General features: G+C 44.1%; 1 pseudogene; it reads right to left on the reverse strand.

Moving 5' to 3' along the window:
- Window positions 1–16209: 16209 nt before the first annotated feature.
- Window positions 16210–22406, reverse strand: part of LOC118595301 — a 51352-nt pseudogene continuing 45155 nt past the window's right edge.

A 22406-nucleotide genomic window follows, 5' to 3' on the forward strand; every position in this document is an offset into this window, starting at 1 on the left:
TGTTATTTATTCATCTAGGGGTTGTCATTAGCACAGAAAGCTTCAGTCTTTAGATAAGGGAAATAATATTTAAAGATTTTTTCCCATTCAATCTATTTTGATCACATTCTTATGTCCCCAGAAGGTGACCATAAGCTAATCTCCTGTCATAGCTGATTTTTCATACTGGTGGTCTGATACCATGCAGGTACATCTATCAAACCTTCTGTTTTGTTGTTGTTTTCTGGAATGTTCTGGGGGTTGCTAGAATATCCAAGCCTACCAGCTATGACTAAGTTGCCCAAACAGTTTGTTGTCCATGTGTGACCATGGCACTGCCAAAATTAACATGGCCTGGTGGGCTCTCAGTGAGTTTTGGAGTTTTCCCTATGCCTCAGGAATTTAACAGCCAAGTAACGATGGGGACAATTAATTCTGTCTTTATTCTCCTCTTTTTTGGCTGATAGTGCTTGGGTTTTAATTTAATAAAATAAACGTACTTTTAAAAAATGAAGCAAGCTAAGCATTGCATCCAAGAACCCCACAGACTGACTGTCAGCTTAAACCAATCTAAAACTCTGCCTTTTAACACAGACATTGGACATGAAAAAGACCTTGTGGGTCATGAAGCCACCCCCTGCCAATATCAGAGAGGCACTGGCTGCTTTGGGGGCTGTGATTGTCTCAAATTCCCTTCCATCCAAATCAGGGGATGGTTGGGCCAAGTCTGCCTCCTGTTAGTCACGCCCTGTGGGGTGAGACACAACCATTGCTCCAGTCCGTAGCCACCCTCTCCAGCACAGCCCTGCTCCATGGTCCCCCTGATCAAAGGGAAATAAAACCATAACCCCCAGCCCTACCTGACTCTGGGGTTTGGCCAAAACCCTGGGCCTAGACTGTGAGTCTTAAGGATGTGCTCTGGGAAGCTCAAATATCTTCAAGAAATCCCACAACAGGCCCCCCACATAGCATGATGTAGATGGCTTCGCCCAACTCTGTTGTTAATCATATCTACTCCATAGTGGTATGTATACACATTCCCCCCCAGCTCCAGCCACCTCTCCATCCAAGGGAAATGATCCTTTACAATCCCCCTTGAAGACCATGTGCCCACACAGCAGCTGGCTCTTGTTGTTTTGTTTAGGTTCTTACAGAGGCAGAGATGGGTGTTTCTTCTTGGTTTTAAAACACGCCTTCACTGCTAGGAGATGCAGCCCAGTGTCTCTTTGTCCAGGGAGTTACTGGTCTAACATCCTTTGAGAAGTATTGACTTTTGATAACCCAGTTGGTGCTTGCTGCTCTGTCGAGCTGGTTACTTTGACAAGCAATCTGTCACTCTATTATTTCCCCCACATTGTTTGACGTTGATGGCAGTTTTCGAAAAGAATTGACTTTTTTTTTCTTTTTTAAGAAAACATGAGGGGATAACTGAAACAAACACCTCAGATGCCTATTTCTTAGATTGCTGGCCACCAGACATGCATGACACCTGTACACGTAAAAGGACCACCCATCCCGTTAACAAACACTGTGGGATGTGTGAATGCACATTTGTTCTTTGGCCATGTTAGAATAACACTCTTTCCACTGAGTTTTCTGCCAGTGCATAAATTCTGCTACCATTATTCCAGAAGCTTCCCAAGACTGTTTGTGGGGGATGGTCTTGTTAGTTCTTTTAATTAAAACTGGTTTTGCTCACTCTTGCCTTGCCTGACTTCAGCCCTAGTCATCTTGCCGGCATTATAGATTGTGAAGTTCATTATGAATATATGGTACACACTTTCCCAGAACCACAAAGAGGATTCCTAGTCCAAGAAGAGTGCTTTTTTAAAATTTATGAAGCAGTTTATTTTTATGAGAATTAAAAAACCATAAGAATCAAATATAATCAAATAACAAAGATTCTTTGAACAGTAAAGAAGCATTCAGGATACAGAACAAAAAAGTGTGAAATGAGTTATTAAAAATAAAGTCTGTATAGGTTGAGGAGACCGCTCAATGGTTAAGTGTTTACTGAAGAATTGGAGGATGGAAGTTCAGATATCTAGAACCTCAGCTAAATGTTGGTCACTTGTGGAGGCTAGCCTGTAATTCTAGCCTCAGCAGTAGAGGCAGGGGATCTTGGAGCAAGCTGACTATCAAGATTAGCCATGTAAGCAAGCTGGGGGTTTGAAGGAGAGATCCTGCCTCAATGAATAAGATGAAGAGTGACAGAGAATGACTTTTGACATCAATCAAGAGTGTTCATATGTACATCCACACATGTGCTCCTCCCCCACAAAACCATGCACACATGCATACATTCACATTGCACACATATACATGACGTAAACTAAGTCTATGAAGATTCAGTGTGTAAATTTATGAGGGTTTGAACTCTTCTGTTCAGAAGAGTATATAAGATGCCTTTTAATGCAGACCTAACATCAGTGATGTAGAAATTTAGCGCCACAGGACCAGAACCTTGTGTGACCATCAGCAATTTTTCCTTTACCATTCTGAAGGCTGAAAGTTCAAGATCAAGGTGCTGGCAGTATGCTTTTCCTGGGGTCCCTAGCCTTGATTTACATGTGACCTGCCACCTTCATGTCACTTCTTCATGTGGCCCTCCCTGCTTGCACACACAGCCCTGTTGTGTCTTTGTTTGTCCTGATTTCCCCTTCTTTTGAGGACATCATTCATAATGGGTTAGGGCCACCCGTACCAACTCCATTCAACTTCTTCACCTCACTAAAGGTCTGCATTCAAACACAGTGTGAGGATTCTGAATGTGGGGAATTTGACATTAATTCCATAGACCACAACTGAATCCATCACAGTCTTTCAGCCAATCAGAGCTACTTCTACATTCAGCATTGGCTTCAAGCTGCGGTTATTTTCCTGTTATCTTGAAATTCAGTCTCCTCTGATATATCCATAATGCTCTTCCCACCAGGTTTAGGGATGGTACCCAAGTACGCTCTGGTTTTCCATAGTTTATAAATCAGCGCCTCACCTCACACACCTGACACTTATCCCCTCCCACGTTGCCACCTTTCCATGCTCACACTTCATGTGTGGTTCCTCTGTTCAAAATCTCCATCTTCTGGTTTCACTGGGGCCAAGAGACTCAAGGCTCAGTTTATAGGAAAACTTTGTGTGCAGAATCAAATGCAAGTGAATTGTTCTATGAGAATAAAATGCTCTGCAGATTTAATTTTTAATACATAAATTATCTTTCTAGTGTTAACATATATAACCCTGGAAGACTGAATTTACCATTAGTGTAGAAATATGTAGTTTGGATGCTGTAGACTGAAAAAGTTACTTGAATGTAAAACTAAATAGTGAACACATTTTCAAACTTTAAGGAGATATTTCATTGTGATTTTCAATATGAGGCCAAGTGGGTTTGAACCCTCCCAGAGAAATCAGTAACTAGGGTTCTCCCTTGGCTTCCTGACTTCCTCCCATTTCACACAGTTTTCTGAAAATGTCCACATTTGTAGCTGGTAGCTAAATTCAGTAGATCTGAAATTCATCCTCAAAGAGAAGACAGAAAAAGGAACCATTCCTGTAAATATGTGGTCAAGGCCAAGGGCACCTAAGGGGTCCTTCTGCTGAGATATTAGATGAGGGGAAAGATCATTTCTTGGCATGGTTGGAGAAACATCCTTGCCAAGGAGACCATATTAAGCAAATTCTTGGAGGGGGAAAAACGGGGGATGAATGCTGAAGACTCCTAGGGCAGAAGAAAAGTAAAGACTTAATTTACACATGAAACAAATGAATTCAGAGTCCTGCTCTGAGCCTCTCTGTCCCCTCATTTGTAAGGGGTATCACACTCTGCCTTCTAAACTTTGCATAGCTTACATGCCCATTGCGGGACCCATTTGGCACAGTTTGGGACACATGGTGGCCTCTTAAAATGACTCTTTAAGTTTTGCTCCCATGTAAATTTGACAGATTGCATAGGAGGAAACAGAGCTGAGGAATCTAGGAACATGGAGAAACAGAAAAGAGAGATCTAGGAGCTGACAGTGGTCTGGAGCTCGGCGAGGCAGTCATGCATCTCTGGAACATACACAGGATGAGCGTGGAACAGTGCTGTGGTAACAAGCCAAGATTCTATAGCCAGCAAAGTGCAGGCTTGTGATGGAGTCCACAGGTTCCTTGTGTGAGAGGAGACTTCCTGTTACACTCAATTTGAGAAGTGGCTTAACTTTGTTTCAGACAGATGACATGGCCTATCTCACCTCCACAAAGCACCATGGAGTGGAGAAGGACTCAGACTTTGCAGAAGGTTCCCTCAAAGTGGCCTTTGCTGAGTGCCAGCATGAAGAGAGGACTCTTGAGTCAGAAGGCTTGGAGGCAAGAATTTGAAATCTATAACTCCGAGTGCTGTAAGAGCCGTGAAGGTGACAGTAGTCACTTGAGGGACCTGATCCACAACAGGAGATATCCTAGGGGACAAGAGCACCAGCTGTGGGTAAGGTATAATGCAGTGTGGGATCAAAGCGAGGGGCATGTTGTCAGGACACCTTGGAGGATGTCCTTTAGTGCAGCGTCAGATTCACTCCACCAACCAATCATTACTTCTTGTGGATTGCTCACATGGGCTGCAGGTACATGGAAGCTTGTGTGTTCTGTGTGGGTTCAGCCTCCCCATCCTCACTCCACATTGCAAAGGTTATAATGACAGGCCTCCTATGTGATTGTGGCTCCATACGATATGTCATCTAGTGACATCAGACCAGCCTCAGTTCTTTGCACAGCAGCAGAATTGCCCAAGAAAGAATCATTCAGAAACTATCCTTCAGAAGTATGGCTATATATGTTTCCTCTGCATTTCTATATGCCCTGCCATATGTTAGTGTGCCCAGCCTATGGAAAGTAGAGGGCACAGAAAATTCTCAGCAAGAGACACCCAGGGTACAGATTCTCAGGTGGTACTCAGGAACATCAGCCTATACTTCTATGATTTTGAGAAAAAGAATGTCCTTAAATATTGAACCATTCTGATTCACATGCTCACCTGCAACTCTGGCTTGGGGAAGCAGGTACCTTGAGTTAGAGTCCAAGCCTATTCTTAATGGACTAGTCTGGCTTCAGTTTCCCACAGGAGAAAACAGTCCTTTGTCAAGACTGAAGTAGTTCAGGAAGGATTCGCTTGTTAGTGTGTTTGTATGAAGATTGGGCTATAGGTAGTGGAGATGTGGTTTCTAGAGAGATGACTCAGTGGTGAAGAGCACTGGCTGCTCTTGCAGAGGACCCGAGTTCAGTTCTTAGCATGTATACAGCATCTCACAACCATCTGTAGCTTCAGTTTTAGGGGATCTGATGTCCCTTTCTGGTCTCCATGGGCATTAGGTACATTCCTAGTATGCATGCATATATGTAGGCCAACACTCATACATATATAGTGAAAATGAGTTAATCCTAAATAAAAAGATTGTGCTCTCTCTGAGTGAGAGATCTGCTTTGATCAGGTCACTGCACACTGTATGAAATCCAAGACAAAGTGTAACAATGTTCTGCACAACCTTGGACGCCACAGAAGGAGGTGGGTGGGTTGCCTTGGATGCCTGGAAACACAGCTGAATAGGGTGAAATGATTTGTCCCATACAATTGACTTGCCCCAAGCAGGAACACAAAAAGGAGAATAAGCAGGGACACTCACAGACCCTCACAGGGGTCCAGGGAGGTCAGAGGGAAGGACAGTCAAGCATGCTAAGGGTGATAGAGGCAGAAGCGTGAGAATCCATTCTCTGAACAATTCTGTACTCAGAGTGAAACTGCACATACACCCTGGTGTGTACAGCACATGGTGTACGGTCAGGTCGGATCACTGCCCAGCCTGTTTGAAACTCAAGCTCAGCAACCTTCTCCCCAAAGCAGAGCATGTGCTGTGATTTGTTGTCTGGAAGGGACATCTGCGATCTCCATGCTCCAGGCTCAGGCTCTGGCAGGACATCACGCCACCCAGACATCCGGCTTGTCCCTCCGTCTGCTCAGGGTAGCCTGTAGCTCACAGGTCCAGCCTTAGCCACCTGGGAGGCCACATGTTAGGGTGCATGAGAATATTCCTAGAGTAAGATGTTATTTGTCTGGTTTTTTTCTGTAGCCAAATGACAGAAGGTAGCCATGGTAGAAGCTAGCAGTGTTTCCAACTGCCAAGCTCCTTGGTGTTCACCAAACCTGGTGTCTCTCCTTCACTGTGTACAAGCACAAAGCACCCGGGAGGCTTAAGAGACTATACAGTATCAGCCAGAGAAAACTTTCTTTTGGCTAAGACCTGCAGGATGTTAGCATGCCTGAAAGATTACTACTCGTAGTCACAGAATACAAAGACTTATGTCACTCTAAGTCTCAGGGTTATATTTTAACTATCTTCATTGACTTAGCCCCTAAGAATCAGGGATACCATGAAAATGATAAAGACAAGAAGGGATGTCTTGCTAAGGCATAAATATCTGGGTTTAGTCTGGAGACTCTAGATCATGACCTTGATTCTCCTTAGGCAAATTGATCAGTTGGGTCACCTCTTACATGTATCCTCCTATACTGTAGCCTAATGATTCCATCAATAAGTGATCTGTGTAGAATGCTTGGATGTATCCTCTGCCATGAAAACACAACATTCTCCTTGCAGAACACTCAAGAAAGCACATTGTGCATATCCATGTGTAGAGGCATGCACAGCAAGCCCTCTAACATTTAGAAACATGCCATCTGAAGACCTCTCTAGATGCATAACTGAAAAAGGTGCTAAGTGTAGCTGGAGTATTTCTCGTCCTGCCTGGACCACAGTCAGCACAAATCTCTCTCACCTGCTAGTACCACAGCTGCTCAGACCCAACCAAGTAAACACACAGAGATTTATATTGCTTACAAACTGTATGGCCACAGCAGGCTTCTTGTTATCTAGTTCTTATATCTTAAATCAACCCATTTCTATTAGTCTATAAGTTGCCACATGGCTTGTGGCTTACTAGTATGTTTACATGTTGCTTGTCATGGCAGCAGCTGGCAGCGTCTCTCTGCCTCAGCCTTCCACTTCCCAGAATTCTCTTCTCTGCTTGTCCCACCAATACTTCCTGTCTGGCTACTGGCCAATCAGCATTTTATTTATACAGAGTAATATCCACAACAGCTGAGAATCAGAGATTAATTACCCATTCCTAAGTCAGATTTCTGTACTGTTTCCCGTTATCATCAAGGCTAATAGAACCTAGCTAAAGAGGAGGCAGAACCTGAGAATGGGGAGGAAGACTGTAGGTTGCTGTCTTTCAGACAGGATGTGGCCTTTGTACTCAAATATACAACAGTTGTGGTCACTTGCACAAAACCAGTAAAAGCTCAAACCAGCCAACATCCCAGTCTATAGAGGCAGTAGACACTCTCCAGGCCTCGCCCCTCACTGAGGAACTGTTGGCAGTTGATAGTTGCTGAGGAAGGAAGATGCATTCCTTTTTGAGGATGTGGTCTCCTGTAAGTTCTCCATGTCCAGTGGATGGCTTCACGTGTACTTGTATGTGGGCAGCAATACCTGTACTTAGTCGTTCATCAAAAAAAGGGATGTGTGTGGAATTGAGAAGGGGGCATGATTAATGGAAATAAAAATCAGTTGGAAGAGGAAAAAGGTAAAAGGGAGATGATACAATCATATTTCATATACACATGTATGAAATTCTCAAAAATAAAGAAAATATTTTTAATAACTGCTTGTCTCAGCACATTTGGACCCCATTATTTTTCTTTTATTCCCTTGTCTCTCCATTCAATCATAAAACATTTCATGGTTCCCCATGCACAGGGTCTAATCTGACTATCTTTCATGGCCACAGTCTGATTTTCGCTTGTATGCAGTGCAAATCACGCCTAAAGCTTTGGAAGAGCAAAGTAGAGGAACCTATATTGAGTGTCTACGCTTGCAAACATAGCCACAACATGAGCCATTCTACATATTTTAAAGTGTTCCATTGGTCATTCCTTGTCATTTCTTTTTGCCTTCTGATTTCTGCAATCTTTGGTATAACCTTGGATGAAATGCACAGAGGGAAGTCGTTTTGTATTTCACTTGAAAGTTGGTAAGGAAAAGGTCAATTTTCATATCTGGATTGATCTGAAAATGGAGTCCCCACTATACTGCTTCACTGGCCTCACTGGTTGACAGTGCTAACCTTTTCTGCCACAGGTCGTGGAAGTGAGATACCAACCCTTTTGAAGAAATGAGGCCTTATACCTTGTTCAGGCATCACAAGTTCTTTTGTGAATGTAGAAGTCTGTTTCTGTTTATCACAATGAGCAGTATACTTAAGGCATGGCACATCCCTCAGGGAGCTTCTTTTTTTTTCTTTATTATTATGTGTTTTAAATTTTATACATCAGCCATGGGTTCCCCTGTCCTCCCCCCTCCCGCCCCCACTCCCACCTTACCCCCAGCCCCTCCCTCCATTCCCATGTCCTCCAGGATCAAGGCACCCCTGAGGATTCATTTAAACCCGGTGGATTCAGTACAGGCAGGTCCTGTCACCTCCTTGCTTTTTAAAAAGAGAACTGTGCATATATAATTGGAGCAATGCAAGGAAAAATGTCCCAACATTCTAGCTGTTGTTTATAACTAATAACTTTGATGCTAGCGAGCTACCCAGTGGTTTAGAGAGTTCACTGCTCCTCCTGAGAACCAGTGTTTGATTCCCCACTTCCACATCTGGTGACTCACAATCACCTGTAACTCAAACTCTAAGAGATCAAATGCCCTCTTTTGGTCTTTACAGTCACCTGCATTCATGTGACCTGTGCTTGTGCACGCATGTATTAAAGGACCATGGTGTTAGGAAGGGTGAGAACCACTGCTCAAAACACAGCAATTTCACCAAGGAGAAAAGACATTCAAATAAGAAAATGACAACCATTGAGCAAAGAAGTTGAGAATCTAAATTCTCTCCTCATGTGAGACCTCTGGAGAGATGGTTGGAGCAGAAACTCTGTGACAAGAAGCAGCTGCAGTGCCCGGGGTGTCAGCAAAGTGAAATGCAGAGGAGCCCCAGCCCAGAAGCCCAAGTTTGGGAATTAGCTAGTGATGCTTAAAGACCTGAAGGAAGTACAGGATACATGAGGAAGGAAGGATGGGGAGGGAATCTGGGCCTCTGGGCTCCCATAGAGAAGAGCTGGTCCATGAGCTGGAGCAGAGAATAAGTTAGGAGAGCAGTATTATGATGTCATCTGCATTTCAATGAAAATCTGTTCCCTGTGTGGAAAAGAACTGAGGGGGATTGGATAGTGGATCCAAACAGGTTGGCCATATGGCTATCTAGAAGATGAGAAATGACTATGAGAAATAAGTTTCTCAACAGTTGACCAAATGAAACCAATCAGAGGACATCAAATGCATTCAAGGGCTGGCTACCAGTATATGCTGATAGACTAGGTTTGTGGAGTATGGAGAGACATTGGAAGATGTTGGTACAGCTTTTCAAGAGATGCAGGAGGCAAGGAGAAGGAGAATTAGTCCCAGGCGTGGCCGCTCTGCCTCTGCTTGGCTGCCTAGGCTCCTTTGCTGTCTTCCATGTGGATATTAGGGTACCAACTCCAGGCAATGGTTTAAGGGCTCATCTTCTTTTCCATACCCACATCCTTGTGATATCTGGGTTTCTGGGTAGAAAGTCTTATATTTAGCCTATGAGATTAATTTCCTGCTCTTCCAGGCCAGGGACTGCAATTCCAGGAATGGGCATGTAGGCGTCAGGTCAGCAAATTCTGTGATCAGGCTCTGAGAAGCTGTGATCCTGGCCTAGAAAACAACGTGGGAGCAGGGAAGGTGTCTTCAGTTGGAAGTCTTGCACCGAGTTCTGAAAATAGCCATATTTCCAAGGCACTGACAAAAGGAAGAACCCATGTTTTAATCAGAAGGAACAGCAGAAAGGCAGGAGGGAGGGGATGGGATCTTCTGAAAGAGGTGTGTGGAGATGGAAGACTGGACCCCTGGGAAGAGGTCTGCAGAGGAGACTTCAGACAAAGGTGCAATGATCAAAATGTTGGTGCCCAGGGAAGATGGGGTTGCAGTTACATTATCCTTAGAAGGGATGGGAAAAATAACTCAGCTAATCCAGCAAAGGGATGTCATTTAACAAACAATCAGGTAACTCTTTCCTAGCTTGGGGGGAAATGCCTAACTAATGTATCTTGTCTAAAAGAAAGCTGTCTGGTAGAAATACAACATGAACCCCATTGAATAAACAATTGGGGGGAAAGAGATTGAGAAGTTAATTTAATTAACTTTAATTTTAGTAAATATATTTTACTTAGCTCAGTATATCCCAAACATTATTTTGAAATACAATCAACATGTAACATTAGCAATGATAATTTATACTCTTTTTCTTCAAGCAAATCATTGGCACTTGTTTTGAATTAGACCTCTGATATCTTAATCCACGAACATTGACCTTTGAAGTATTTAACACCCTTAAACATCAGTGGAGATAAGGAAGGACTTCTTGGAATTTGAGTATTCTAGACTTTCTACCTGAAAACATAACCAATGATTTCTTATGTTGATTTTTCACTAATACCAAAGGTGTTGGACCTGGAACAAGGAGACCTCAGTCCTGGGTCACCTCTAGGCTAGTTATATAATTCCAAGTTCTAAACAGCAGTGACCAGGCAGATGTGTATGTTTTCTCTTCCCAAAGGGACTGGATTACAGGATGCCTTTTCGTTAGAAGGCTCAATGAGTTAATATTTCCATCTGTAGCAGTGTGGGGAATTTGAAAGGCTTGCATCAGCCTGCTAGACTTGGTTCTGGACATTATATTTTCTCTCATGTGTGTAGCTATTCTGCCTCGAGCAGTCATTCCCATCAGATAGGGGATACTGACAGGCTTAGTCATTCTTAGGCAGGAAACCTTGCAGAGAGTCTTAAGTCCATGGGAAGTGGGCAGGCCAGCTCAGTCCCATTAGTCAGGCCTGAGCCCAACAGTGCCCAGGGCACCATCAATGATAAGAGGTGGCTTGGACCAAATCATATGTTTCAGCATTCTCTGTCCCAAGTTACTTCTTGCAGAAGGTGAGGCTTGGCATGGTTCTACCTGTCCTGGCTGCAGCTCAGGATGTCTTCTCACATTGGCTCCATGAAAAGCCTTAGCTGGCAGAACTTTCCTCATTTCTGTCCTGCTAGAGATGGATCCAGACTGAGGGAGGCTAGGAGCCCACAAAACTGTGAATGGGGAGCGTAGAAAATATTTCCTGTGGTGTAGAGCGAAGGCCCTCCATGATGGGGTATTCACATCTGTAAACAGAATGGCAGATGTGCACACCATGAAAGAGAGACACAGGTTGTGACTATCAGTGCACATCTGTATCTTTAAGATGACAACTCTCGGGGGTAGGAGACAGCTCTCAGTCAGCAAAATGCTTTTCATCATAAAGACATGCAAAGGCTAGTTACAGTAGTTCACACTTATAATCCCAGCTACAGGAAAGCAAAGCCAGGAGATTATCTATGGCTTGGTAGCCATTCAATCTAGCCAGAGCAGTGAGCTGATTCCATGAGCGACTCTGTGTCAAAAAATAAGTGGAGAGTGATAGAAGACATCCAACATCGATCTCAGGCCTCTGCCAGCATAGCACAACTACACTCTCACATTTGTGGACACACGCACGTGGATGAGCATGAACATACATATTTGCATGCACACACATACATGGACAATTTCTTAAAAGCCTCAGTTTTTCTGATGCTGACTGGACTTGAAAGGACAACATATTTACTTGGAGAAGTCACAACCAATTTTACCATGTCCTTTATCATTTTTATACTGTTCTCATCACCAGGTACCTCAGCTTTCTTAGTGTCCTTTGTCATGAGGTTTCAACAGACTTGCTTAATGTTGATAGAAGTCAACATTTGTACTGGAAATCAGTGAGTTCAGAGAGCATGTCATTGCCAAGTAAATTTCTCTTAACTCACTGAATTCTGTAGACATCTGCAGCTACTTGCATGAAGGGCTCAAAGGATGTCCTCAGCCCAAGGCTTCCCCACACCTCAAAGTCTCCGGCTTCACACATGCCTCTCCCAATTCCCTATCAATGCTTTATCTTCTGTGATTCACCTTTCATCATAAAGTGCCAATTGTAATGGTTCATCTTCACTGCCAGTTCTACTGGGTTTTGAATCGCATAGGAAACACACCTCCAGGCACGTCGTGAGGGTGTTTCTTGAGAAGTATAACTGGGATGGGAAGATATACCCTGAATGAAGGTGCCATCATCCCATGGGCTGGAGACTCAGAACCTCCCTCCCCCACCCCCCACCCCACCCCCCGAAAAAAAAAAGAGAGAGAGAAAGCTATTGGAAGATGACCATTCACTACTCTCTCTGCTTCCTGTCTGTGGACCTAGTAGACCATTCTTGTCACACTCTTACCAAGATAATGCAACTACCATGACAGGCAGCACCATCAAGACTTAAGCCAAAATTGCAAGCATTACGGCTTTGATGCAAAGGTATCCTGGTAGTCAGGAGCCAAGGAACACCACAAAGTCACACCATTCAACAAGCCTCACACAAGAGATTTATTGGGAGGGGAAAAAACCAGGAGGGTGGTTACCTCTGCTTTGGGGAGAAACAGCAAAGAACTAAACAGAAGACAGGGTTTATATAGCTTTTCTTGAGTTGTAGAGTGGGGGCAGAGTTTTACAGGGTGGAGACTGGTGGAATTTCAAATCCAGAGCTTGGGCTTTTTACTCTGTAGGGCGGGGCTGGGTCAGTTGTTAGGGCAGTTAGAGTGTGTGGGTAGAACCTGGCAGTTGGAGGTCCTCAGCGGGCAGGGCCTGTCCACTTGTGTGCCCCAAAGGGCTTACAGAAATAAATCCCTCCAAAGCTGTTTTTTGTTAGGTACTTGGTCACAGAAAGCAGAAAAAACAACACCTGACACCATTCATGAAGAGCAGTACCAGCTTTGTCAAGGCTGCTGAACAGACCAGTTGGAAAGAACATTTTTGAGTCTTTCTGAGGATTTTGAACTGTCCTTTGCAACCAAGTCATTCTAAGACTTTCTGGAGGTTGGGAATGTTCTAGAAGTTTTTCTTTGTGGCACGGAAGAATAAACTTAGGTATTTTGAAAACACAGTCTGGTTCCTGTGTCAACTGTTGTTGTTGTTTGTTTGTTTGTTTGTTTTCTTTTTCTTTTGCATTGGATGTGGCCCTGGCATGGCAAAGTTAAAATTTCCCAGAAGACTCACTGTGTACATTGAGGCTACATTGTACTGCCAATCTTTTTAGACACTAAATACTCAACAGTCTCTCTCTCTCTCTCTCTCTCTCTCTCTCTCTCTCTCTCTCTCTCTCTCTCTCATAGCTCTTCAAGCCTTGCCACATCTCTGCTCTCCTCAACAGATGGCCCCAGGCACAATCTTGAATGCCAGTCACACCCCAAGCTACAACACCTTGAAGTTGAAACCTCATATAATGGAGCAGTCAGGAAGCTTTTTTAATAAATATATATATATATATATATATATATATATATATATATATATATATATTATATACAGTTTATTCACTTTGCTTCGACCTTGGCTCATTAGCAAGAATACTGATGTTAAAGTCTAGATGCAGAGCAAATATACCCATGTATCCAGCCCTCCTTGCTAATGCTCCACCCATCTCCTGGCCCCTTATACTGACTCTACCATATTCCCTATCCCATATCCCAACAGTTATTTATATGATTATCATTTTGAATGTCTTATTCCACTCTATGGTTTCATGGGAACAAAGCAGTCTAGCCCCTGGAGGGGAGGAGGGTTGAGCCTTTCCAGAGTTACTTCCTATCTATATAGGTGGAATGAAATGCAGAATTTTCTCCTCCTTTTTTTTTCCTTAGTAAATATCTTTCCTGTTGACAGTCTAATTTATTTTCAGGTAAAAAGTTAGAGGCTGGAGTTTCCTTTGGGACTAGGAAATGAGTTTGTGGTGACCAAGGCCTAGTAGAGTGCATACCTTCAGAACAGCACAAGGGGACAGGGCTGCCTGATCTCCAGACCCAGGCTAGGGATCTCAGGCCATTGGTCACTTCTTGGGGCACAAGAAATACTCTTCTCTCCTGCAATAGTTTCTATTGTGCATGCTCCTGCTCACGACATTTGCATGGTGGGTACAAATTTTATGAGCCATTTTGTCAGGAATCTACATTTAGATAGAATATTTTATCAAGTCAAAACCCTGACATTTTCAGTGCCTCTCCTCTCTCCCCTTTTTGGATGGGTAAAGAATGACCTTGCAGGAGTATCTTTCATGATGGAGGTCACAACACCAGTCCTAGCCTACAATAAAATTTTAAAACACATTACCCTCATGTTATAATCCAAAATAAAAAACGAGCCCTTAGGACCCCTGGGTTGGACCAATCTGTGGCCACAGATGAATCTCACCTGTCCTAATTGTCCTCTTCCTTGAAAGACATCACCTCTGCCTTATGCTGGCAGGTCAATATGGAATTTGTGAGAAAATGACTTAGGTATTTGTGTATGCATATATGTGCTTATATATGCCCTTGAACTCTTATCCCTGCCACTATCTCCCAAGTGCTGGAATCACAGGATGTTGAAGGTACCTGATAGTCTTCAAGCTTTATAATGCCTCCTGTGTCTGGGTACACTCTGCTATTTTGCCTAGTAACCTGAATTCTCTGTCTTTAAAAGTAATATTTTTATTTATTTATTTTGAAAATTTTTCTTACCTGTATCACAAGTATTTTGATCATATTTCTCCCTGCTACTTCTCTCCAACCCCTCTATAATCTCATGTTTCTTCTGACTTCATATTCTCCTTTTAGGATTATTATTAATAGTCTCCAAGTCTAATTATTGTTGGACACATGTGTATGAGTATGGACTCATCCTCTGTGGCATGGGTATGTATATGAGTATGGTCTCATGCTCTGGGGCATGGATATATGCATGGTATGGGCTCATCCCCTGGGGCATGGATATGGACTCATCCACTGGGGCATGGGTAAGTGTATGAGTATGGACTCATTCACTGTGTCATGGGTATGTGTATGGGTATAAGCTCACCCACTGTGGTATGAGTATGGGCTTATCCCCTGGGGCATGAACAACCTACTACCAATGTTTTAAGACTCACAGTACTTTAATATCTGTTTAATTAACAAATAAGCACATTTCTGTGACCATGTCCCCAAATCACCTTATTTCAATATCTGACATATTTACTATTTAGATGTTAGTCAGAGAGTATAGTGAACAAGCCCCAAAGTAGCCCCCATGAATTGCCCCTCATGATATTTGCAGCTTCACATAGATTTATTTCTCTATGTATTTAAGACTACATTCTGCGAGGAGACTACAAGGCTGGTGCCTTCAAGACTCAGGTATAAAAGTCTTAACAATCTTTCATAGTCTCTAGGGAAGCTCATTTTGGGGCATGTTCCCTGCCATGTAATAACAGACAGATACATAAATAAAAATGTGGGTAGATAATTTAACTTGTGATTTAGTTAATAGTGTTTTTTTTTTCCCTTAGAGCTTTAGTTTGCCCCATGTCATAGGTAGTCATGGGGAAAAAATTGAAGTCCTAGATGAAAAGCTCAAACTCACTTGCTAGCCACATGAGTGAGTCCCTGAAAGCAGACATTGCAGCCTAGTGAGTCCCGTGCAGCCTTGGGAGATGGTGCAAGGCCAGAAGTGAGCAGCTCATCTTCACAGGCTTCTGACCCACAGACACAAAGAGAAGTGGTAAGTAACTCATTATTGGTGTGTGTGTGTGTGTGTGTGTGTGTGTGTGTGTGTGTGTGTGTGACAGAGAGTGAGGGGGGGGTTTCTCATGGGTCTGGAACTTACTAAGTAAGCTAGGCTGGCCAGCAAGCCCCAGGGATTCTCCTATATCTACTTTCCCAGTGCTGGAATTACAAACACACACATCAACATACCTGGAATATTTCAAATATAGATTCTGGGTGATCAAACCTTGTATTCATGCTTGCAATGTAAGCCTTTAACAGAGTTATCATGGAGCACCACTGTTATTTTAATTCATTATTTTATTTTTGTGGCACCACCAGAGGCTCAATTGGTGGGTCTTATAGCAATGACAAAGCCCAGCTTGCAGGCTGTGAGGGTACTGTGATATCAGAGATGAGAAATCTTCTGCTTCTAGGGGCTGCTGCTAGGGGCACTTTCTCTCTTCTCAGTCCCTACAAACAAGTTTGTAGGAAGATAGTTCAACAGTTCACAAACTGATGGGTGACCTGGATGACCCCCACAGACTCCTTAACCCTTTCCAGGAGATTACTATCATGGAAGACTGTCTCTGACTCCAGACCTTCAGCAACAAACCCGACCTGGGACTGGAAGTCAATCGGTTCAAGGCCCCATCACTGAAACTCTACCATAGTCTTGAGCTTCTTGTTGTCTTCAGCGTTGTAAGACTTGATGCCACCGCTCAGAATTTCAAAGAAGTTTGCCACACATGGAACTTATGCTCCTGGATCATGGAGACACTACCACAGCCTCCTCTCAGCACCACACCGTCCATCAGCTGGATAGATTGCCCATTCTCTGAAATCTCACCACAGTTGATGTTTTTCATCTTCAGGTATCACCGGAAGTCCTCACCCATTGGCCGAAGATTGGTAACCATCTCCAGTGTTGGCTATAAACTGCAGCTTGATTTTCCCCATAGCTGCTGGGTCCTTGCAATGCCTCTGTGCCCACACTTTCCTGCCAGCCATCCCATTACTTAGGCGAAAATTTAGTGGTACCATATTCTGAAGTTGGAGGTAATACAACAACTTTGGAAGGGTGATGATTGCTTGTTTTGACTTTCAGTTTTGTTGAAGTAGATGTCTCACTCTGATTCCTAGCTAAGGGATTGCTTAGATTTCTCCTCTCCTGCTATCCCTAGGAAAGGACATGGGCATGTATGTCGACTAAGACACCTTCAAGAGGCCAGTGCAAGGTTCCTGAGCCATGAGACTTCATGTGGGACAGGAAATGGCTCTGAAGACTTAGAAGAAATAAATTTAATCCAGATTTCTGTTAGTTCTTGTAATAATCAAAGATGGAGGGAAATGAGCCCAGCTGGAAGGCCTGGAAGACAGGTGTTATCCTGGAAATAAAATCTGTGGGTCAGATTAGGATCTGTGAAGAAACTAAGTCCGAACAGATTCCTGGAAGTCAAGGGTGAGTAGGGTCCTAGCTGACTCCCCAACATGAAGCAGAGGCAGGTGGCTTGCTGTTGTCAGTCATGGAGGTCATGGTGGCTTCTCATTATTGGTCCATTCTTCTCCTAAGGAAATCCAGTAATTTTTTTCAGAGAGCCTGAGAAGCATCCTTGGGAAGAGAGCAGTTGCCTTTATTCTGGTCATGTGTTGCTGTGATGTTTTTGATGGACTGGGTGGTGATTTCTAAAGTCAATAGGTCATTCCTGAAGGAATGGAGGTAGATATCAAACATTAAGAAAGCCAGCTGGGCCACACTGTTGTCCTCAGGGTCCTCAGCTTCTGGGGAGTCAGGGCTGTTTTCTATAGAAGATCTGGACCTGGGCATCAAACCCGAAGTTGCCATGTGGCTGGAGAGGCTGTGCACCTGGCTGTGGCTCTGGGCTGGAAAGTTTGTCAAGTTAGTTCATCACCCAGGTCTGTGGAAGAGCCCTTCCCCCACATGACACCATGGGCCTGTGATTTCCAAGTGCCATGTGCTTTAGGCAGTCACCAGTGATGACCAAACTGAAATGAGCCCCAGAGCCACCTATAGAAACAGTTTTCTGACTCTGAACATTGTAATTCAAGAGATCTAAAGGGAGAAAGCCAAGAGCTTCACCTTTCTCCATATATACATGTTCATGTGGCTGTATGTACATGTTCATGTGAGTGCACAGACATGTGTGTGTTTGCGTGTATGCATAGATCAGAGGTCAACAGTAATGCCTTCTTTGAGAACTGTCCATTTTCTTTCCTGACACAGGGTCACTCACTGAACCAGGAGTTCATTGGATGGATGACCAATAAGCTCCAGACAGATGTCTGTCTTCCCCCACCCACATTTGGGAGATTAACTTTACAAATGAGTCCACCCTCCATGGCCTCTACATAATCTGAACTCAAGTCCCCACACTCACACTACAGCCTAAAGCTTGCATTTTAAATATACTCTCCTGTTAGACTAATTTATTTCATTTTATGTGTATAAGTGTTTTGTCCACCTGTATGTATGTGCACCACATGTGGGCCTGGTCCATGCAGAGGTCAGAAGAGGATGTCAGATGCCTTGAAACTGCAGCTGTGGATGATTGCGGGCCATCATCTGAGTGCTGAGAATGAACCTTGGGTCCTTTGCCAGAGCAACAAGTCCTCTTGACTCCTGAGCCATCTCTCCAGTCCTATTTCCACCATACTAAGATTTATGTTCAGGCTACTCAACCTGGGTCCATACTTTGGGAGACACTGTTGTTCCCAATAAGATCTCGGTGGTGATTTAAGTAGGGAACATCTCTAATCGCTAGGGAACACTGATTATATAACCAGGGAGCTGAGCTGAAGCCCGCCTCCTTGTGCACTTGGGGACATCACTATGGAAAAATCTGGAATTGTTGGTCAGTCCTCAGCACTTAACATCTGGCTGCAGTGTTTCATGCTACCATTTGCTTAGCTGGACAGTCTCTTGCTCTGCAGCCCAGGCTGGCCTTGAACTCAGGATGTTCCTGCTTCTTCTTCCTGAGTCCTGGGATTACAGATGTGTGGCACTATACCTGCTGAGACTCCTGTCTTTTAAGTAGTCTCTATGTCAAAGGACCGTACAGATGTATATATAAGGTGATGGAGGAGGCTCTTCAGCAGAAATGGAGGCTTTCTCTCACAGTGCTGGAATACCTTTGCTCTGGTGTGTGTGGAACTAAAACCAGAGGCAGAGACAACTGGATGCCTGCATTCCAGAATACCCCACATGGCTTGCTTCCAAACGGACCTCTGAAATTCTTTCCTGTTCCCCCAGGAAAGTTCTACTTGAGGGAAGAAAAGTGCAGTGTGCATGAGCGTGTGTGTGTGTGTGTGTGTGTGTGTGTGTGTGTGTGTGTGTGCGTGTGTGTGTGTGTGTGTGTGTGTGTGTGTGGCAAAGTGCATTTGGCAGGACAGGAGCTGAGATTTTTCTACCTCCAAGATCAGACTTTCAGCAACACGCCTGCCAAGTTCCGTCAGCAGCTGGCACCAAAGGCAAGAAGTAATGTTGAGTGGCTTTCTTCTTCTCCCCTTGGTTTTCTCAAAAGATTTAGACAATTGAAATCATATCCCGGCCCCTCTCCCCTGCCATAATGCAGTCCATTTGTCTAAATTACAGACTTCAGCAATTATTTCTGCTCCTTTCTCTCTCTCTCTCTCTCTCTCTCTCTCTCTCTCCCTCTCTCTCTCTCTCTCTCTCTCTCCAGACCAAAGACAAATTATCTGCACCCTGGCTGAAGGTGCCAAGTCAGCCATAGGACCATCTTTACATTTGTCTACAGGGAAGAGTATGAGAAGAACCAGCCTTGTGTCCCATCCGTGTCCCCCTGTTCACACTGCAGCTACATGGGCTGCACATTGCTGTCAGTCTCGTTGTTTTTAATGGTAAAATGCTACTTAAAACCGTTTATTTGTTACATGTGTATTGGCGTTTTGTCTCTGTGTGGTTGTTCACTGGTGTGCATGTCTGGTACCTGTGGAGGCCAGAAGACAGCATCAGATCCCCCAGGGACTGGAGTTGCCAATGATTGTGAGGCACTTGGTGGGTGCTGGGAATTGAACACAAGTCCTCTGAAAGAGCAATAAGTGCTCTTAACCTCTGGGCCATCTCCAGGTAAATATCTACCCTTAGTAGTTGCAGGTTTGTAGACAAGACACACAGAAAGCAGAGTTAGAGTCTCTGCTGGACATTTTTAAGCTAACAAATCACCCCCGATGATATTAACTCAGCCACAAGCTTTCTCCAGACTGCACCAGTTTTCCCACTAACACCCTCTTGCTGTTCCAGAACTGTATCCAGGACACCACAGCACATTAGTCATCCCGTCTCCTCAGTCTTCTCAGATCTGTGATGGTTTCCTAAAATGTCCTTGCTTTTCATGACTTAGATATTTTTGATGGGTATTCTGGGTTTTTTGGTTTTTTTAAATTATATTTGTGTTTTAATTTTACACAACAGCCATGGGTTCCCCTGTCCTCCCCACTCCCGCCCCTACCCCCACCTTCCTCCCAGTCCCTCCCTTCCATTCCCATCTCCTCCAGGGCCAAGACTCCCCTGGGGATTCATTTAAACCTGGTGGATTCAGTACAGGCAGGTCCAGTCCCCTCCTTCCAGGCTGAGCATGTGTCCCTGTGTAAGCCCAAGGTTCCAAACAGCCAGCTCATGCACTAAGGACAGATCCTGGTCCCACAGCCTGGATGCCTCCCAAACAGATCAAGCTATTCAATTTTCTCACTCATCCAGAGGGCCTGATCCAGCTGGGGGCTCCATAGCCATTGGTTCATAATTCATGTGCTTCCATTCGTTTGGCTATTTGTCCCTGTGCTTTTTGCAATCTTGGTCTCAACAATTGGTTTTTTGTTTTTTAATCTATCTATTCGGATGGGGTGCTCTGATTTTTCTCTTGATTAAATGAAGTGATCCACTTCACTTTACAGCCAAGAAAACCAAAGTTCCAGGTGACTTCATAAATTGTCTGATGTCATCCGATTTGGGAAGATAGAAACCTTCGAGGACTTGCTTAACAGACAACTCAGAGCCACCTTGCCTTTATGTGTCACCTGAAGTCCAGGAAGGGGACTGTCACACATGATATGGCTCTGAGGGAAACCAGATTGTTACTAGCTCACAAATCAGAGGCTGGAGGGGAAGTCTGGGAGAGATGTTACTTTGAAGATGGGAACAGTGACTTCCATTTTCCTTCCTTCCTTCCTCCCTCCCCTCCTTCCTTTCCTTTTATTTTTCTTCTGCAAAAAACTTTGCATGCAAAGATGCTGCCAGCTTCCTAGTTACTAGTGTGTGCATCCTCAGAGGCCATCAGTGGTGGCCTGTAGTTCATCAGTAAAAGGGCAGACTTCCATGAGCGACCTCCTGCCCCATCTGTAGCTAATGCATTCTTGTAGTAGGAAGGGATTTGACAATATACAGGAGAGCTAAGGAGTGAGAAAGGCACAAACACTCGGGGAAATGGCCATCGGCTCCTGTGGGCTGAGGGGCAGAGCTCCTGAACAGCTGCTGGGGGTGTCACTGTGAGTTCAAATGTATCTCTGTAAGCTAGACATTAAATATTCCTAAGAATCCAGAGACCAGAATCAGAACCTTATTAAAACATCCACATATTGGATAAGTTTTCAATTTAGCAAAATCAATTTCATTCTTCTTAATTCAGCTTGAGATGACTGTTAGAACCAGCCTTCAAAAATTAGTAGTCACTTCACCCTTCCTAAAGCGGCAGCTTACCCTTGTCTTTCCATGTTAGCTTATTCACCCAGTCCCCCATCTTTCTCCATATACACACATCTTTTATCATCCAGATGTAACGTAGCTCCTGAGTCACATGTGTTCTGACTGCTAGGTATAAATGTGTGTAGTTCTATGTGAGTCATCAAACTTAGACATATACAACACACACACACACACACACACACACACACACACACACACACACACACAGCACATGCACACATACACACTTCATGGTCAGCCATAAAACCTTTCCTAATAACGACCAAATTAAAATCTGTTGATGGGCAAAGGTGCCTTAATAGCTCACAGCACAGAAGCCGCTACCTTGGAGTAGCTATCTAGTACACCTCATCATTCACTTAATGACTATTCCATTGTAGCCCCGAGGTACCTTGGGGTGTCTCTTTAATGGTCAGGGCAATCAAATGGTTTGATCTGAGGGATTAATTGGGATGTACTTGGCACCACAGCGGCAATGGAGCAGGAGAGAAGCAGAGGACAGTGAGAGAAAGTAGACGTTGGGACAGGATCCTGTCAGCATGGAGAAGGGCCTTCTGAGGTAGCTGGTTGAGATACCATGCTGGGGAGCTTGCATGGGACCCCAACACGCACTGCACCTTCCGTTCTTTGTAGTCTGACTCAATTGCCCACACATGAAGGTCCTCCCAAATGAAGGTTCTAGTAGATAAAATGAGTGTGACATCTTTAAGGCTTCAAAGCCCAGGGGAGCACCAGCCTGGGTGCTGATGAGAATGGAGTGCTGTTAGGAAGAAATGCCCTGGGGGGGGCGGTCCTCTTCGACTTAGATCAGAGCCAGGGTGCACCTGATATGTCCCGACTCCCTACTTGGTCTCTCCCTGTCCGGTTTCTTTGTCTCTCCATTTCTTTATTTCCTTTTTCAAAAATGGGCACAAGCAAGCCCCGCTTCGGTTCACAGATGTCCCACTTGTTTTCATGT

This window comes from Onychomys torridus, chromosome 14, assembly GCF_903995425.1.
Source record: "Onychomys torridus chromosome 14, mOncTor1.1, whole genome shotgun sequence".
In the NCBI taxonomy this organism is placed as follows: Eukaryota; Metazoa; Chordata; class Mammalia; order Rodentia; family Cricetidae; genus Onychomys; species Onychomys torridus.